This window comes from Dermacentor silvarum, chromosome 5 (genome assembly GCF_013339745.2).
Source record: "Dermacentor silvarum isolate Dsil-2018 chromosome 5, BIME_Dsil_1.4, whole genome shotgun sequence".
Lineage (NCBI taxonomy): Eukaryota > Metazoa > Arthropoda > Arachnida > Ixodida > Ixodidae > Dermacentor > Dermacentor silvarum.
Genome location: NC_051158.1, coordinates 158,876,717 through 158,897,682, shown reverse-complemented (window position 1 = coordinate 158,897,682; position 20,966 = coordinate 158,876,717). Strand labels below are relative to the sequence as shown.

The window sequence follows — 20,966 nt, the reverse complement described above, 5'->3', positions numbered from 1 at the left end:
AAATCAGGTGCTCTTGTGCCGTGTCGAACCGCGTCCATCAAGTCGTTTCTCGGTTGTGCGCCGTCCCCTCTCGACGCGCATGCTTTCACGGGCATCCGAGAAGAACAAGCTGCGCGATTAGAGTGTGCCATATGTTAGTGCAGAAGCTCAGAAAAAAAAAAAAAAAAAAACACTTAATACTCAGAACTGGTGCGCACAAAGTAGCCCGAGCGAGATTCGTCGGGCGCGAGCAGCGCTACGCAGTACGCCGTCTGCTCCACTCTACTCCCGTCCTGGTTTCAAACAACAAAGAGCTTCCCCTAGAATTATCGTAGATATTTTCTTTGGCAATTTCGTGCTTGAAAGTTCTGTATGTTCCCAGTGCTGATTTCGTCTGCATCTTTTTTCCGTAGATCCCGCGTACAGTGCCCCCGCGCCCCCGCGTACAGCGCCCCTTGCGGCACCGGCGCGCTTTGGGGACCGGTTTCCGCGGCCGCTTTTCACACCTCCCAATTCTTGCCACCCTAGTTCGGCCCACTCGACCATTGTCTAGTGCACTCTAGCGAAAAGTTGGCGCGCGTATCTTATTCGCGGCGTGCGTTGTTTTGTTTCGCTTGTGAAAGCGCGGAATGCAACGATGAGCGAGCCTCCTGAGCGACAAAAGATGACCGAAAAGTACCTTCAAGGGTTACATCATCATGAAGACGGCTACTCTCATGGTCCTTGGCTGCCGTCAACGAGAGGTATGCTGTGCGGACATCAAGAGACCTGAACAAGCCGCCTAAATAAATGTAAGGATATATCGACTCCTTCTTAATATTTCGCTCTGTGCGTAGCTTTATCATTGAAAAACGCAGTAGTAATTTTAACCAGGGACTCAACCCGGCAGAACGACTTGTTTTCAGTTACGGTTCGTGGGCAACACTAGACAATTGATTTATGTTGATCACAACCTACTGTACTACTGACCTGAACAGCGAGCAGAACGCCAGCGCGCCTGTTCTAGCGCATATTTCTGCCACTACGAGCCTTATGGCGCTACTAGTTAGCCCATCTGCGCCGCACGTTTGCTGTCGTCTGCTCGCTCCAAGCTGCGATGTTTGCGTGGGTATGCACTTTGTACGACTAAGAAAAGGAGCAAAAGTACGTTGATTGAGCAAAATCAACATTAATGCCGCACTGCTACGTGACTTTGTGAAAATCACGGCAAGGTAAGACGCCTGGCATACGCCTTATATTGAGTTCCCGCTTTACGCACCTGAGTGAAAAAATGAATTAAGGCATGGGGCAGTTTCTAGAAAAGGTGACGCTGCCCTAGTGTTATTTGGCGTGCCGAAAATGCAGCTACATGCCTTAAATTTTTATACGTAAGTGTTCGGTAATTAAAGAGATGTGTCTGTACATTCTCACGTAATGGCATTTCCCGAATACCTTCGGCGCCGGTATCAAATTTGCATTGCGAGCATGCGAGGCACGGGTTGCACGAAATACTTTTGCAACAAAGACCAGAATATGACATAAGGACTGAAGGTAAGATGTACTCAGTGGCGCACCGACGGGGGGGGGGGGGGGGGGGGGGGAGGATTCGGAGGTTGTAACCCCCCCCTGAGGCCGACTTAACCCCCCCCCCCCCCCCTTTTGTTTAACCCCTTTTCTTTCCTTTCGCATTTGAGTACTGTAATTAAAATGTAAGACGCGCAATCGTCTGCACACTCGCAAAAAGCGCATTTTTGGACAATTTCACGTGAAGGAATCGAAATTAGTGCTCTTTAGATGGTATTGGCAAACTGTCAACCGCCCCCCCCCCCCCCCCCCCCTGGCAGAGATCCTGGGTGCGCTACTGGATGTACTGCTTTCAATATTTCTATTCATTGTACCCTAGGTGGACTATAGGTGCATTGTACCCTATAGGTGCCGTACCAAAAGCAAGCCGCATGTAATCAGCAAAAAAGAAGAAACGAGGTGCAAGCACATACTTTATACAGTCTAATTTCATGCAGTAAATAAATGGTCCTCGGTCGTATACATTACGCGCGTTGCAAAGCCTATCACAGAACGACAAGTCATGAATTGGTGCAAACAGATGCACCACTAATCTTCAATGAGAGTTTAAAAGATTGCGAAGTTGATGGTGCCCAGACTTGCACACTGGACCTTGGAATTTTATCGCAGATTGTAGACTTTCTTGAGCAGTACAATGCTCCCTGGACACTCTTCGGGACCCAAAATATTTGTTAAAGAGTCCCGAACAAATCTAGCAACATGAAAACATTCAGCGCCAGCTAAGCAAAAAACAAAAGAAAAAAATCAACTGCCCTCCAAGCGACCGCTGCAAATAGTATTTACACAGGAGGGCTCTACTGAAGAGCGCATAATAAGGTTCATTGCACTCGTGCACGACAAATAAGCCCATTTCTCACTTGCACGGTCAACAAAAAGAAAGAAAAGAGCACAACATCAGTTATTTGCTGAAGAACCGAATAGTATGCCAGTTGTGGTGCAGTTACTTCTTTTGTAAATAAACGCTTTGAAATGTTGGCTAAGTGCAGATAAACATTCTCACTATCACAAACATTACAATAAATAAAAACATGCCTAAATTTGAGCACGTTGCATGAGTGAAACAGTTGTACAGCGCGCCCGCGTGTGCTGTAACCATTGCCCGTTGATGCTCGGGTGGGGTAATTCGTGCGCCCCCTTAGCGGCGAACTCTGGAACGAGAACCAGCGCAGGCAGCTCCATAGAGAGGCGCCAGCTGAGCAGGTCAGTATTTGAGTAGGTCATGATCTTGATTCGCCTTATTGAAGATCGGGTTATCATTGTTCTGGTTACCGGTTCAGAGTTCCCCTGGCACCGATTTACTTCCGTTTGAGTCAGTAGCGCACCCAGGATCTCTGCCAGGGGGGGGGATGACAGTTTGCCAATACCATCTAAACAGCACTAATTTCAATTTCTTCATGGGAAATTGTCAAGAAATGCGCTTTTTGCGAGTGTGCAGACGATTGCGCGTCTTACATCTAAGTTGCAGTACTCAAATGCGCAAGGAAAGAAAAGGGGTTAAACAAAAGGGGGGGTTAAGTCAGCCTCAGGGGGTGGTTACAACTCCCGAACGCCCCCCACCCCCCCCCCTCCCGTTGGTGCGCCACTGGTTTTGAGTGGAGTATTGTTCTGGTTACCGTGACGTGACCCGATCATCAGACATTTTGATAAACGTAAACAAAAACGAAGAAGAAAACTGAATGCTGGTGCTTCGTTCCTGACTTCAATTCTACCCGCCGTGGTGGCTCAGTCAGCTAAGGCTTTGTGCTGCTGAGCACGAGATCGCGGGATCGAATCCCGGCCGCGGCGGCCACATTTCGATGGAGGCGAAATGCAAAAACGCCCGTGTTTAAGTGCACGTTAAAGAACCCCAGGTGGTCAAAATTTATCCGGATCCCTCCACTACAGCGTGCCTCATAATCAGAACTGGTTTTGGCACGTAAAACCCCAGAAAGAAGAAGAATGACTTCAATTCTGAGTACCGGTCGTCCGCCAAAAAAGTATCGGCTTTTTCGAAAAAAAGTTCCCAGCACCGGCGTGCAAAGACGTGTTTCAAAAGTGGGCTCGCGCAATACTGAGAGCTGAGAGGCAACTCCATGAGAATAAAGTAAACTTCTCTTGGAAAGTCCTGCGAAGTTCAAATAAACTTGTACCTGCATGAACGGGTTTTACAGCGAAGCTGTTAAGGGCTAGTTCCCCCAGGATCGTGTCCACGTGTAAAAAGAAAAAAGAAAAAAAAAACTAGCATCATCAGCATTTCGGCTCCATGCGCGTGGCGGTTTCCCCCCAGTTGTGCCTTAACACAGGTGTCAATTACTCAAGTATTGTTGAGTAATAGATACAACTAATACTTGTATTCCATTACATTACATCCATTAGTCAAGTAATACTTGAGTAATGGATTACCAACTTGCCCGGTATGCTGCTCTCGCAGGTGTGAAAACGGATGAGTAACATGACTGATAGGTCATGACATCAATAACATCACATACTCGTCAGTTACGTCACGATTAACGATAATAAAATCACGTGTTCCATATACCAGCCAGAGACAAGAAAGAAAGGGAGCACGAAAGAAAGAAAGAAGGTAAGAAAGAAATCACGTGTGACTCAAACTGTGTTAAATATGTGGGCATAAGTCATCGAGAGGAGCAGCGGGAGAGATCTCGTCGGCGTCGCGTGCGGACTTGACGCAGCAAACGCACTGCTTGGCCATCGCGCCGGGCAAAAACAAGACACCGGTGTCCTCGCTCTTTGACGAACATGCCGAAGACGCTCAATATTGTGACTGGCTGATGAAGAAGACACACGTCTTCTCCAAAGAAGACGTGTGTTGCTCCAAAGAAGACGATGCTCTTAATTTTGCGAGCTAGGCGACACCAACAACTACCATCTTGTCAGCCGCTACAGTTTTGGTAAATATCCTGTGAATATATTGCTTACATCTTCTTTCCCTGTAACAATATAGTCAATAATATTATATGAATTCACTATAGCAATATTCACTACAGCAGACCCACCATAGTCACAGCTTCGCTGGCTTCCATCTTCACAATAGTGGAAGGGCTCTGGATTTCTTTTAATTCAATTTTGCTTTGTGCAGAGAACATGTACACACAATTTTGAGACCAGTGGGTCGTAACGGGTCTAAATACATGTTTCTGCAAAGGAGCAGGCAAGCGTTTAACAATGGGAATAAGCATTAAAAACATGTTTTGAATTAGTTGCAGCAATTCATAATTATAATTGGAAAAACGGCATGACATTAAAGTAGATTGGAATTAAAATTAATGCTAAGTTGCTATCTGGAAAAGTTCTGAATAGAGAGTCTGAAATAGTTTTTCCTGAGGTAAAAACTTGGTTAATTTCTCTATAGCTGTAACTATAATGCATAAGCTAATATATCCTTTCATCTGCACTATTGATCAGTTATTTTTGTTTCAGCAGAACATGTTTTCCTAAATAAAAAGAAAAGGCGGTGCATTCAACCCTTGGCTAAATGTTTACATTGCAGAATGTAAAGAACGATCCATGTTCTGACATTTCTGCACCTGAAAGGAGGAGCCTAACATGATCTGAATGAATGTGTAATACTCCGATATACTTTCGCTTCTAAATCAGGTGCTCTTGTGCTGTGTCAAACCGCATCATCAAATCCAGTTTCTCGTTGGTACGCGCCACGTTTGTGCGCACCCTCTCGACGCGCATGCTTTCACGGGCATCCGAGAACAAGCTGCACGATTAGAGTGTGCCATATGGTAGTGCAGAAGCTCAGAAAAAAAAATCACTTAATACTCATAACTGGTGCGCGCAAAGTAGCACGAGCGAGATTCCTCGGCGCGAACAGCGCTACGCAGTACGCCGTCTGCTCCACTCTTTTACGGCGCGCTTTGGGGACCGGTTTCCACGGCCGCTTTTCACACCTCAAAATTCTAGCCACCCTAACGACGGCACGCCATACACAGCAACGCCATCTCGTGTATAGACGTTGAGCCGCTGCATGCAACGTTTCATCCATGACAGACAGATGGCGTGGCATTCGATGTGAGCACGGACGATGCCGGACGGACAAGGCTAGGCCCTATGGAGCTTCGCCCCTAAAAGAAAGACGGCAGCTTGCGCTTCTGCAACGATTACCGCAAATTAAACCAAGTCACGAAGAAAGATGTCTATCCGCTGCCACGCATAGACGATTCGCTGGACAGGCTGTGGCATGCACATTCATCAATGGACCTACGAAGCAGGTATTGGCAGATAGGGGTCGATGAGAGAGATCGTGATAAAACGGCCTTCGTGACCCCCGATGGTCTTTACGAATTTGAGCTACTTCCTTTTGGTCTGCACTCAGCGCCAGCCACTTTTCAGCGTCTAATGGACACCGTACTATCAGTCCTGAGGTGGCAAACCTGCGTGATCTAATTAGACGACGTCATAGTGTTCTCAGTATAATGAAGAAGACAAGACGACGAAGCAGTCAGCAAGTAAGCCACAGTGTTGGTGGTAACCACGCGCCCCGAGCTTGTGCTTGCCTGGATTTTGGCTGCTGGTCGCCCCGCCGCCTCTTGACGTTCGCCTGTCGTTTGTCACCGTTCCTTGACGTTCACACGTCAATAAATCACGTGGCATTTGGTGGAGGCTGCGTGGGTCCCCCGCACCAACCTGGAACTCCGCTCCTGGATGCTACGTTTGCTTTCTGCACCCAGGATGGTCAATGACATCTCGACTCAGACTGACCCTTCGGCAGCGCCTGGCACCTGCAGCACCATGTATCGTGAGCGGGATCCGCCTATCTTCTACGGCTCCGGTGACTCCGATGTTGAAGACTGGTTGTTGACATACGAACGGTTCAGCGCGAATAACAAATGGCACGATTCAACGAAGTTGACTCACGTCATGTTTTATCTCGCGGACATCGCGCAGCTGTGGTATCGCAACCACGAGACCGACATTCCCACTTGGTCCGTTTTCAAGGCTTCCATTTCGGACGTCTTTGGTTGGCCTACGGCTTGCAAGCTTCACGCAGAGCAGCGCTTGCGTGAACGTGCGCAGCATCCGGACGAAAATTACACGGGCTACATCAAGGATGTGCTTAATCTCTGCAACCGCGTCAACCCCACCATGGCAGAGGTGGAGAAAATCAAGCACATACTGAAGGGCATTGAGGACGACGCTTTTCAGATGCTGCTCACGAGAAATCTCACCACGATCGCGGCACGCGTCTCCTTGTGTCAGAGCTTTGACAAGTTGCGTAGGCAGCGCACGATCGCCCGCCAAGCCCTCATGACGCCAGACACACTATCAAGCTTGCAGCTAGCTGCCCTCCCTGCCAATCAACAGCCGCTGCTACCTACCATCAAGGACTTTATCCGAGAAGAGGTAGCGCGTCAACTTTCATTGCTACCTCTCACGCACAAGCCTTCGCAGTCTTTGGCTCCAGGCCTTCAACACGTCATTCGGAACCAGGTTGCTGAGGCCCTCCCGCCTGTGCTTCACCAACCACCTGTCACTGTGCTACTTACCTACGCTTCTGTCGTGGCCCGGCCCCTCAACATCCTGCGCCGTATGCTCGACCTGCGATGCCGACCCATGCCTGGCTGACGGCTGCGAATGCTGCGCCGCTCGCCTTCGCCAGACCTTCGGCTCCGTTCCGCCGCCGCCCCGACGCGTGGCGAACGCCAGATAATAGGCCCATCTGTTTCGCCTGTGGTGTCGCTGGACACGTCGCCCGCCACTGTCGCCGATGCCCACCTTCGCCATTTGACGTCATGGACAGGCCTGTTCCTTTGTCTGCCTGCTCGCCACCAAGGTCGATCAACCCTGACGATCAACCAGCCTATCCTAACCGTCGGTCCCTATCTCCACGACGACGCTTCCTATCACCCATGCGTCGCCGACCTCCTACGGAGGAGGGAAACTGATCGCTGCAGTTCTGGAGGCAAGAGCTGCATGCGCGTTGAACTGCCCAAGGCCTCCATCTATTTTGCCACAGAACATGATCGACGTCGATGTTGAAGGAACCGCCGCATTAACGCTTATTGACACGGGGGCCACTGTTTCGGTTATCTGCGAAAACCTATGCCACAAGATCAAAAAAGTGACCACGTCGCTCTCGGCACTAATGCCCCGCACTTCCAGCTCACAGTGTATTGCGCCTTCAGCTGTTTGCACCGCATGTGTCGTTATTCAAGGTGAACTTTATGTCATCGAGTTTTTCATGCTGCCGTCATGCTCCTACGACGTTATTCTCGGCTGGGACTTCCTTTCACGTCATCGTGCAGTCATAGACTGCTCCCGTGCAGAAGTGGCCCTTACGCCACTGCAAACCTCTCTTTCGGTGGATACTCATCCTGACGCTCACAAACTTGTCATTGCTGCAGACACAGATATTGCCCCTGAAACGTCGACCCTTGTGCCTCTGACCTGTACGGCCACCCCTGGCGGAACTGTTCTGTTTGCCCCATCGGAGGTACTTCTCCGTCGTCGCGGCCTACGACTGCCGTTTGCTGTACTTACGGTTGAATCGGGTGCTACTACTATGTTAGTTTCCAACTGGCTCCCATCCTCCGTTACATTACTTCGTGGGGAATCTTCGGGTCACATACAAGGTGCTGACCTCCTGCGCTTCCTCGAGTTTGCAGAGGACCAACTTCTTCGTCAACTGAATGCCATGACTTCACCTGTTCCCAAACCTTCGGGTCCAGACGGTTTCCACCCTTCTATTGCTGCCGATCTATCGTCAACACAACGCCGCGAACTCCTGGCCCTTCTTCGAGACTTCCGCTCTTCCTTCGATTGCGCTCAACCATCTTTAGGTTGTACAACGAGCGTCACACACCACATTGACACCGGTTCTCATGTGCCCTTACGCCAACGACCATACCGAGTTTCAGCGGCAGAACGGCGTATCATCAATGAACAAGTGGATGATATGCTTACGCGTGGTGTCATTCAGCCATCCCAGAGCCCCTGGTCCTCTCCTGTTGTACTTGTGCGCAAAAAGGATGGATCTATCAGATTCTGTGTTGACTATCGCCGCCTCAATAAGATAACTCGGAAGGATGTATACCCGTTGCCCCGCATCGATGATGCTCTCGATTGTTTGCAAGGAGCAGAATATTTCTCGTCACTGGATTTGCGCTTGGGTTACTGGCAAGTTCCAATGGCCGACCCTGACAGACCTAAGACGGCGTTCGTCACTACTGATGGACTGTATGAGTTTAACGTCATGCCGTTCGGATTGTGCAACGCTCCAGCTACTTTCGAACGGATGATGGATAACATCCTTCGTGGCTACAAGTCTCTGCCTCTGCCTCTGCTACCTTGACGACATCGTTGCTTTTTCTCAAAATTTTTCAGCGCACCTTGTTCGTCTTCGTGCGATTCTCACGTGCCTCACCTCTGCTTGCCTTCAACTTAACATAAAGAAGTGCCACTTCGCTGCACGCCAGTTGACGATACTAGGCCACGTCGTCTGCAAGGAGGGCGTTGTTCCGGACCCCACGAAGCTCCGTGCCGTAGCCGAATATCCCCAAGCCCAATTCCATTAAAACACTTAGAAGTTTCATTGGGCTCTGCTCATATTTTCGTCGATTTATGCGCGACTTTGCTACCATCATCGCGCCTCTTACCAACCTTCTGACCGCCTGTAACTTTGCGGCCTGTCTGCTTGGTCAACAGCGTGCGACGAATCTTTTCGAACGCTATGGCGCTTACTAACGTCGCCACCGATACTCCGTCACTTTGACTCTAATGCGCCTACGGAGATCCATACTGACGCCAGCGGTGTTGGCCTTGGTGCAGTATTGGCTCAAAAAACACCAGGACACCAAGAATACGTCGTTGCCTACGCGAGTCGAACGCTCAAGAAAGCTGAGTGTAATTATTCTGTCACCGAGAAAGAGTGCCTCGCCATAATTTGGGCTTTGACTAAGTTTCGTCCGTACCTTTATGGTCGTCCTTTCGACGTCGTCACGGACCATCATGCTCTATGCTGGCTCTCGTCGCTGAAAGCGAAGCGCCGTCGAAGCGCCTCGGTCGTTAGGCGCTTCGCCTGCAAGATTATGACATTCGTGTTGTGTACCGATCCAGCGGCAAACACTTGGACGCTGATCCACTGTCCCGCTCGCCGCTAGCGTCTGACACAGCCTCTCCGTCAGCTTCTTCGGCTCCCTTGTCGCCTATTGACTTTGCAGACATGTCGTCGGAGCAACGCAAGGATGCGTGGATTTTTCAACTCCTTGACTTTATCACTGACCCATCTACTTATCCCGCCTCAAGAACTCTACGTCGCCAAGCCGCTCATTTCACTATTCGTCACGATCTCCTCTATCGCCGGAATTACGCGTCTGATGGCCGGAGGTGGCTTCTAGTTGTACCTCGCCACATGCGCACGGACATCTGCGCTGCTTTCCACACTGACCCGCAAAGCGCTCATGCCGGCGTTCTCAAGACCTACAATCGCGTGCGGCAGCGATTCTACTGGCGCGGAATGTATGCATTTGTGTGCAAGTACATACGTGCTTGCACTGCCTGTCAGCGGTGCAAGACTCCACTGCAATGCCCGACCGGTACACTTCAGCCTCTCCCTTGCCCGGCCCGTCCATTTGACCATGTTGGTATCGACTTATACAGCCCGCTTCCCTCGACCACCTCTGGGAATAGGTGGATAATTGTCGGCGTGGACCACCTCACGCGTTACGCCGAGACTGCAGCTTTGCCCACAGTCACAGCAAGAGACGTTGCGTTTTTCATCTTACGCAACTTCGTACTGCGCCACAGTGCTCCCCGTGAACTTTTGAGCGACAGGGGACGTGTTTTCCTGTCTGGTGCTATTGAAGGCTTGCTCGTTCAGTGTAACATCGTTCATCGCATGACAAGTGAATATCATCCACAAAATAATGGCCTAACTGAGCGATTTAATTGCACTCTGGGGGATATGCTGACGATGTACACGGCGTCGGACCAGACCAATCGGGACACCGTCCTTCCATTCGTCACATATGCGTACAACACTGCTACGCACACGACTACAGGATTCTCGCCATTCTTTCTCTTGTATGGATGTGAGCCATCATGCACGCTGGACACTATGCTTCCCTACACACCTGACTCATCTGAGTACACTGCAATTTCTGATGTCGCCAGGTATGCCGAAGATTGTCGACAATTGGCCCGTTCATTGACAACCGAGGACCAAGGTCAACAGAAGCTCAGGCACGACACCGACCGACCTCTCACTACTCTCGCGACCGGTGCCCTGGTTTAGCTTTGGATTCCTCCGAGTACGCCTGGCCTTTCGTCTAAATTACTGGCCCAATATCATGGGCCCTACCGCATCCTCGCTCGGACATCTCCAGTCAATTATGACGTTGAGCCTTTTACACCGTCCTAAGACTTACGTCGTCGTGGTCGAGAAATCGTTCACGTCATTCGCCTCAAGCCCTATTATGACCCCTCGATACTGTCAACGCCTTAAGTCGCCAGGATGGCTACGTTATTCCCTGGGGGCCAATGTAATGAAGAAGACAAGACGACGACGAAGCAGTCAGCAAGCAAGCCAGTGTTGGTGGTAACCACGCGCCCCGAGCTTGTGCTTGCCTGGATTTTGGCTGCTGGTCGCCCTGCCGCCTCTTGACGTTCGCCTGCCGTTTGTCGCCGTTCCTTGACATCATGTGGCATCAGCTACATTCGAGGAACACCTCAGCCAGTTACTCACTGTTCTTCAAGCCATACGCTTGGCTGGCCTGACGTTAAAGCCCGAGAAATGTCATTTTGGTTTCAGAGAACTGTGCTTCCTCGGCCACGTCGTCAGTTACGAGGGTGTACGAGCAGACCCAGACAAAATAGACGCTGTGGCAAAATTCCCCACACTTCCCATCAAGAAGGCAGTGAGGCGCTTCTTGGGGCGGTGCGCCTATTACCGACAGTTCATTGCGAACTTCTCACGTATAGGTGCCCCGTTAACATGCCTTACACGAGACAATGTTCCCTTTCCGTGGGGTGAAAATGAGCAAATAGCATTTGACGAACTATGCCAGCGCCTGCAAACGCCCCCAGTTCTTGCGCACTTTGACCTGGAAGCCTCTACAGAACTTCACACAGATGTGAACAATGCTGGTCTGGGGGCCATACTGGTGCAGTGGCAAGATGGCTCCGAAAAAGCAATCGCCTACGACAGCCGAGCTCTCTCTCGTACGAGGAAAACTACTTGACTACCGAGAAGGAATGCCTTGCCGTGGTGTGGGCGGTTACCAAATTTTGCCCGTATTTTTACGGCCGTTCGTTCAAGGTTGTCAACGATCATCATTCGCTTTGTTGGCGGAATAACTTAAAAGATCCATCTGGCCGTCTGGCGCGCTGGAGTCTTAGGCTTCAGGAGTTTGACGTGACCATAATTTACAAATCAGGAAAGAAGCACACCGACGCCGACTGCCTTTCGCGGTCACCCGTCGAGCCCGCAGGTACCGATGACGTGGACGCTGCATATTTGGGAGTCGTCAATGCCGTCACATTTCACAGGAGCAGCGCCACGATCCAGAGCTGCTCCCACTCATTAATTTCTTGGAAGGCAGAAGACATCTCGCAACTCTATGCCAGGGGACTGCCGTCATTTTGTCTGCGGAATGATGTTCTCTATAAAAGAACTTTTCTGCCAGTGGCAGCACGTACCTGCTTGTCGTACCGGCACCACTTTGAAAAGAAATACTAACAATATGCCACAATGAAGCCACCTCAGGTCATCTAGGCTACACGAGAACACTGGCGCGACTCCGACGCAAGTACTATTGGCCAAAGCTACCCGCTGCTGTGAAACATCATGCACAAACATGTGCCGACTGCCAAAGACGCAAAGCACCTCCCGGCAGGCCTGCAGCTCTCTTACTTCCAGTCGAGGTACTTGGACAGCCTTTCACCCAAGTTGGAATGGATTTCCTGGGCCCATTTCCAACTTCCACAGCCGGCAACAAATGGATCATTGTCGCAACCAATTACCTGATGCGCTACGCGGAGACTAAAGCTACGGAGCGGGGCACAGCAGCCAAAGCGCCTCATTTTTTTATAGAAAACGTCCTTTGGCACGGCGCCCCAAAAGTATACTCATCACAGACAGGGGAACTGCCTTCACTGCAGAATTTCTTGACTCTTTGTTCTCACACTAAGTGGTACAAGCCACCGGAAAACAGCCGCATATAATTCCCAGACCAACGGACTAACCGAGTGGCTTAAGATCCTCGCAAACATTCTATGCATGTACGTCCATGTGGAACACAAGAACTGGGATCATATTTTGCCTTACGTAACTTTCGCATACAATACCGCTCGACAAGAAACTACTCGAATGACACCCTTCAGCTTGGTCCACGGTTGCCAAGCCACGACGACGTTGGATGCCATGCTGCCGCACGAGTGTGACGACATACCTACCGACGTCGTCGAATTTACTCAGCGCGCCGAAGAATCCAGACAGCTTGATCGCGTACGTATCTATCAGCAAGACCAAAATGCAAAACGGTACGATCTTCGACGGAGGTCCGTTCTCTACACTCCCGGTGATAAAGTATCAGTTTGGATACCCATACGCCATCGTGGACTTTCCGAAAAACTGCTAAGATGGTACTCAGGGCCGTACAGAGTGATCCGATGCCTGAGCGACGTGACCTACGAGGTCGTTCCTGACAGTGACAATAGTTCCAGTCGCCACAAGCACTTACACGAAGTGGTGCATATGGTGCGGATGAAGCCGTATCTGTCGAACTAAGTTTCGTTTGTTCTTTTCTGCTGGTTTTTTTTTGTGTTCCGTTTTGCGGTGTGTTACTCTGTGCCCTTTGTACACCGGACTCTTGCTTAAGTTGCGCATTGGGACGATGCTTCCTTCGGGGGGACGCAAATGCCGCGCCTGTACTCCGATGAAGAGGAGGACTATGCGAGCAGGCATGTGCGTTTCTATCAAGGCGCAGTGAAGAAGAAGAAGTCACAGTAACACGCAGTATTAAAAAGACGACCTGCTGCTATTCCTCTTGATCAGGGCTGTGTGACCTTTGTTTTTGACGTTGCGACAATATTTTGTGTAGCATTATAACGTTATCGAGCCCTTTCGGTACGTATGCGACCTCGTTCTCCAACTCTTCTTCGCTGATAACGTGTGTTAGCTGCATTATTAACATTGCACGTCGCGGCAAATTTTGACCATTCACAGTAAGCTCAGCAAGGGGAAGTGGACCAATCTCACACGCCTGCACCACTCTCCTCACTCATTTATCTACATGCACTGCGCTAATCTTGCCTCACTGAAACCCTCTCCACTGCTGCATGCTCCTTGCCCCTTGTGAGCCAATTAGATTTTTTTTAAATCTCTGAAGGTAAGCAATGCTATTCAAATTTAAAGCAATGAAGTATGACCCCCTATAAACGAGGAGAGCGTTTACTTTCGCACTTCAAACAATGGTATGGCTGCTTGCATGGACGGTTACATAAGCTTGACATCAGTGGATTGGGGAAAATATCAGAATGCGACACTTTTGCGTTAGAGGGCCCCAGTAAGGCTACTTTCTTGCTTTTCTAACTTGACTAATGAATTTCTGATCATCTATAACGTTATTGGACATTGGTGGCTTGCGTTTAACTTGCGTCCGCTAATCTAAGTGAAGCGCGGTCCTTCCAAAAAATGTTAATGTCTCGGAAGAAAATCTTTGCATTATCCAGTGGCCAAATTATCATCTCAATCATATTTTGTTGTTGTAAGTCACGTTAAGAAGTAATATATCTTCATCGTCCTTTTTCGTACAAGATTCCAAGTTTAAGGGGCCAAGTGTAGCTATGACAGTGGTCTTTAGCCAAGCATGATACTTGTGTCATGGAGACCCATGCATCATCATTTCATTTTTAATTTGCTACGCGTCACATGAATACGTCGTGTGTCCCAAATTTACTGTAAAATATTGCCTTTAGGCCAATGAGCATCATAAAACCTACGAGCAATACAACATTATTAATCAGAGTAGTGCTTTCAGAAACATGCACCCACAACCATAAATTATCAACTTGGTTTTGGCACCGCAGCCAGTGCACCGCATTTGTTTTAGGTCATTTTGGGGCCAGGAAAGAGAAAGGTGAGCATGACGCACTGGCGTCAGCCAATGAACGGTGGCCGACAACCACAAAAGCGGGATAAGTCACATTGCTTTCCATGTGCACAAGTAGCGAAGGGAACCAGTAATGTCGATGTCAAGTTCTTGCCGTGCATCGTAAACTATGGGCCACCTTGAGCCATCTTGATATTGGAACTAGAAGGGGTCATTCTTTATCACATACCCCTCATCGCCCTCCCCGAGCCACTGAAAATACCGGCGTTTACATGAACTCAGCGAGCGGCTCAACTTATTGCATTCGCTGCTCGTTGCATTCATGTAAACGGCGGTGATGCGCTATTAACGAGGTAAATATACCTGGTAGTGAAGTTTCCATAGAACCCCGTACATTCAAAACATAGCAGTTCATAGGCAGTTAATGTGGCTTAGTGCCATCTATGTGAGGAGGGAACACTTCCGGCGGAATCAAAAATAATGTGATGTCATATCTGTTAAAAACAGAAGTGATGTCATTTGTTCTCACAGGCGTCAAATCCGAGAAGCTGTAGTTGAATCCCTGACTTTGGTGGATTTTTAGAGATATGACCTAATTGATCTATTGACACAACAAATTCTAAAGGCTGACAAAATACCTGCAGCTGGTTAAGGCTCACAAGGTAGCATGTCAGTTGGGCTATGAGAAAAACAAGTGCTTTTGATTGAAGTGCGGCTTGAAAGGTGATTATGTATAGGCTAGCTTGCACGACTGTCACTACTACAAACTCTGAAGTTCATAATTGTTTGAGAGTTTAAGCATTGGAGTATTTCTTAATTATGAAGCCGTTATGCATTATGTCTGCTATAAAGTGAAATAAAAATCGAACAAGAGCACTATTTTTTGCAGATATTTCTAGTCTACATTACTATCATTTTCAAGCAAGTTCTCTCTTGCATTATATTGTACCGATGCTATAAATTATACCAGTCCAAAAGCTTTAAAGTGTTTCACGTGTCAGTCTGCCTGATATGTCGTCTCGATATTGGCCATAGCATAGCACATAGATGCTCGCCGAAAATACGGGTGCATAATGAGAAAGCTGCCGAGTGGTTTACAGCAACACTTAATCATTAGGGCTACAAAGTATCATGCAAGCCTAATGCCCAGGCGTTCTCAAACACAGGCTACGAAAATTGCAATTTTCTCACCAGGTGCTGAAGTCTTAACATCTTCCACAAAATTTCACCTTCCCCAAACCTATCACTCATGCTTCACCTGCAAAACTTTCAGCTTCTATGCTTCTGACTTACAGCTTTCATAAATCGTGAGTGTGTAACTGTATACGCATGCTAAAAAATTTGCATGAAAGCAACTGTCAGCTGCAAGTAACAAGTGCTAGGATGTAAAAATATTTTTGGCCAGAGGAATGTGTGGTGAAAGCAACCATGAATATGCATTCATGCAGCTAACACAATAGTGAATATGTTCTAGAGAAACCGGTTCAGAACGTGAAACAAATTTACAACTCTAACTTAGCAATAAATACAGTTCTCAATTGAAGCTCTGTAAATTGCGTCAAATAGTGCACTTAAAGTGGGCAAAATTGATGTTTTACACACGGCTCTCAAATATACCACTAATGTGTGAGTAGGGCTTTTGTAAAACCCTCGCAAACAATCTAACCAATTCAAGTGAGCTGTAAATGATTATATCAAATTTGTCCATTTCGAATGCTCCAATGGTTACGTCTTACAGAACTATGATATCTGTTCTTGATGCCGATCTTCATGCTTACATTATTTCCAAATTAGAAAACGTTGAAAATTGCTTTAAGCACTTCAGTCCTTAAATCTAAATTCCACTACCAACAGTCACTAGAATTCAACGTTCCCTTTCAAATGCAACAAATTTCATTAAAATCGGCCCAGTGCTTTTAGGGCCCAGTCCGTTCAATGGCGGCAGCTACAAACACGAACATACACGAACCCTGTCATCATGAACCATATACATACCCCGAATTATATACAACCAATCTATGCCAGTATTGTAACACCAGAGCCACACTAGATCACATACTATGGGCATGTCCAGCATTAATCAGCAATACTGGGGTCGCGGCCTCCAATGAGGGCCTTCGGGCGCGTTGGGGGACTGCGCTGCTCAGTTCAGGCCTGGACCAGCAACTGTGGGCTATCCAGCAGGCCGAGATAGCTGCCGGGAGACACGGTCTCTCCGCTGGCTCCTAGGTGGGAACCCAGCCCATCAATCTGCCGGAAATAAATAAAGTTCCTCTCTCTCTCTCTTTTCTCAGAAAAGCGTTTCTGCGTTTTACATGCATTTGAATAGGCAGCATTGGAGTTGGGCCAGAGTTAAATCTATCTTATAAGGAAATATATTTTCTATCATATGCAACAAGGTATTAGTTCGGATGTTATTATGCACTGTTATTACAACCACAACGACAACACAATGTATGTTGCCTTTTAATTTAGCTCAGGCTTCAAAATATTTCACCTTTGGTCAAGTTCACTTAAATGTGGCAAGATAGCAAGGGGGCGAGTTGGTTAGGATACATCGTACTTTGGATAACAGCGAAAAAGCAAACAAAAACAAAACGAAGAAGCACCGTGCTGTTGTGTATTTATTGCTTTTGTTCTTGTTTGATTTTGCGCTGTTACCAAAAGTACGATTAATCTGAATGGGCGCCGCCATATTGCGTAGGCAGTGGCGCCATCTATGGGCAATTGGCTTGCACGAGCACTCCGAATGGTATGCAGTTTCTGGTAGTGTCTTCGCGCTAGCGCGGACATTCACTATGACGTTGCGTGTTCTACGTGGGAAACGTTTCTATGAGACGCACTGAAGTGATTTAATTTCCATGGCCGAAGTTTCTGCTAGCGTTGAGGCAGACGGAGCACCCAGCTCGATGTGTGCGTGCCTGTCATATAGCCTAGAATTAGCCTGGGAGATCAGTAGTGTTTTATTAAACTTCGTTTAACGAATGTGATTTTACTGAAGCATTCTCGCTTTAATTTAGCAGGCAGGAGTAGTTACAAAGCACAAGACAATACTAGCAGCGTGGGCACCGACTTGCTGTAAATAAGCTGTGCTGTTTACTTTGACAAGCGTTTAAATTGTTATCTAAATATGCATTGCCCGAATACGTCATTTGTTGGGTGAGGTGTCTGTCCATGAATAAAATAATTTTGGTTAGTAATAAAAGCATACCGTACAATGTGAATCACACTTGTGGAGTGCTCGAACGACCAGCTGCGGACTGCGCGAGCGTCCGAAGCGTTGATAGATGGGTGCTTATATTTCTGTTTGTTCCATATAGCGCATGGTCCCAGCATGTGACATGACCATGGAAGTTGTTATTGTGAGGTTGGCCAGTGTTCTTTTTTTTTCGTGGAAAATAGGAAGAAAACCGATATTTGTTTTTTCGGTCTTCTTCGTCCAGTTGTCTCTATGACGCATTCACTCGTTCTACTGAAGTTGCGTCCTTATAAATAGCCATCGGATTCATTTTATTCGATCTCCTTTGGATAATACCGCTTTACATGGCAAAAAGGCAATGCCAAAGGACAATGCTTGTATGTATTATGCTAGTTTACAAACCGCTGTGTTGGCTGTGTTGAGCAATACCATCGGCCTCATACAAGAGGCTACGTAGACGCTACATAGACATAGCGTGCTGATTTTAGATCTACTAGACTTCTAATGCGAAAGAACAATGCCGGTGGCTGACCCAGAAATTTTTTTTTATTAATTGGCGTTTAGATGTTTCACGGTTGCATTAGGTTGGCCGTACACGAGTACTCTTTTAGTTTTTACGCCAAGCGATCAGATAGCGGGAATATATTGAAATTCCAAGACTCTGGCAATTGAGAGACGTAAGTGTCATGATGTATATAGACAGCAGCAATTGGGTGGCTAATGCGGAACTAGTGTCGGCGCGATTTCGAACCCGAGCTCAGAGACGGTTCATCACGCTGGCGACGTCATTGTAATATCACTGTCCACATGGTAGTTTTTCGCATTTATCTCCCTCACCCAGTTACATGCATGTACTCGAGCTTAGCTGCCTGGGCGCAGTACTTGCTAGGCTGGTATAGCGTAGCGGTAGCTGTACCATAAAATGTGCTGTTGCTTAGAAATTTAAAAAGATATTGAGGTCAATGCCGGAAATAAATAAAGTGTTTATCCCATAATGAATGGGTTTATCCCATTGTGGTAAAAACATGCTCCACAACAAAAAAAAAAGGACTTACCTTGATAGGAGCGCGTTGACAATGATTTAATGGGAAGTAATTGTTATTAAGAAGTTAGGAATGCAAGAGGAGAGATGTTGGTAGAATTCGCGGAAAGGAATAGGCTCCGAATAATGAATACATTCTTCAGGAAGCGCAACAACAGGAAGTGGACATGGAAAAGCCCTAATGGAGAAACAAGGAATGAAATAGATTTCATACTCTCTGCCGATCCAAGCATAGTGCAGAATGTAGAAGTGTTAGGTAAGGTAAAGTGCAGTGACCATAGGTTAGTGAGGTCTAGGATTTGTCTCAATTTGAAGAGAGAAAGAGTGAAATTAGTCAAGAGGAAACAGGCCAACCTAGACGCAGTAAGGGTGAAAGCAGACCAATTCAGGCTGGTGCTCGCAAACAAATATGCAGCTTTAGAACAGGAAGATGGAAGATAACATGGAGGTAATGAATGAAACCGTAACTAGGCTGATCTCAGAAGCAGCAATTGAAGTGGGAGGTAAGGCACCAAGGCATCCAGTAGGGAAGCTCTCCCAAGAAACAAAGGACCTAATAAAGAAACGTCAAAACATGAAAGTGTCCAACTCAAGAGATCAGATAGAATTCGCTGAACTGTCAAAACTGATCAACAAGAAGAAAGTAAGCGATATTCGAAATTATAACGTGGGAAAGATTGAGGAAGCCGTAAAATATGGACACAGCATGAAATCAGTAAAAAGAAAGCTTGGCATAGAACAAGGCAAGATGTATGCACTGAAAGATAAGCATGGTAATATCATCAGCAATTTAGATGACATAGTAAAAGCAGCGGAAGAATTCCATACTGAACTGTACAGTAGCCAAAACAGCCAAGCTTCTTCCATTCGAAATAGTGATGAACCAGATACACAAGCTCCTTCTATAACTCGCGATGAAGTTAGAAGGGCCTTGAAAGACATGACCAGTGGAAAAGCGGCTGGAGAAGATGGAATAACAGTAGATTTAATCAAAGATGGAGGAGATATCATGCTTGAAAAGCTTGCGGCCCTTTATACGCAATGCCTGTCAACTTCCAGTGTACCAGAGAGCTGGAACAATGCCAACATTATACTAATCCATAAGAAGGGAGACGTTAAAGAATTGAAGAATTACAGACCCATTAGCTTACTATCAGTATTATATAAAATATTCACCAAGATAATTTCCAATAGAATCGGGGCAACACTTGACTTCAGCCAACCAAGAGAACAGGCTGGCTTCAGGAAGGGATATTCTACGATGAATCATATCCATGTCATCAATCAGGTAATCGAGAAATATGCGGAGTACAATCAACCTCTCTATATGGCTTTCATAGATTATGAAAAAGCATTTGATTCAGTAGAGATACCAGCAGTCATAGAGGCATTGCATAATCAAGGAGTACAGGAGGCATACGTGAATATCTTAGCAAATATCTACAAGGATTCCACAGCTACCTTGGTTCTCCACAAGAAAAGTATAAAGTTACCTATCAAGAAAGGGGTCAGGCAAGGAGACACAATCTCTCCAATGCTATTCACTGCATGCTTCGAAGAAGTATTCAAGCTCTTAGACTGGGAAGGCTTAGGAGTGAGGATCGACGGCAAATATCTCAGCAACCTTCGGTTTGCAGATGACATTGTCCTATTCAGCAATAATGGAGACAAATTACAACAAATGATTGAGGACCTTAATCGAGAAAGCGTAAGAATTGGGTTGAACATGAATATGCAGAAGACAAAGATAATGTTCAATAGCCTGGCAAGGGAACAAGAATTCATGATCGCCAGTCAGCCTCTAGAGTCTGTAAAGGAGTATGTTTATCTAGGTCAATTACTCACAGGGGACCCTGATCACGAGAAAGAAATTTACAGAAGAATAAAATTGGGTTGGAGTGCATACGGCAGGCATTGCCAAATCCTGACTGGGAGCTTACCACTGTCGTTGAAAAGAAAAGTGTACAATCATTGCATTCTACCGGTGCTAACATATGGGTCAGAAACTTGGAGGATAACAAAGAAGCTCGAGAACAAGTTAAGGACCGCACAAGAGCGATGGAACGAAAAATCTTAGGAGTAACGTTAAAAGACAGGAAGAGAGCGGTGTGGATCAGAGAACAAA

The 20,966-nt window shown here is 47.2% G+C and overlaps 1 protein-coding gene across 3 annotated transcripts in view; it reads left to right on the top strand.

Moving 5' to 3' along the window:
- Nucleotides 1-537: 537 nt before the first annotated feature.
- Nucleotides 538-20,966, top strand: part of LOC125946090 (uncharacterized) — a 30,949-nt gene continuing 10,520 nt past the window's right edge. For 2 of the 3 annotated variants that reach the window (XM_049668548.1, XM_049668550.1), the window contains exon 1: nucleotides 538-770. The gene's annotated coding sequence lies outside the window, so the exon portion shown is untranslated. Of the gene's footprint in view, nucleotides 771-959; nucleotides 1,191-20,966 lie in introns of those variants that run through there. The other variant, XM_049668549.1, reaches the window with a different exon arrangement.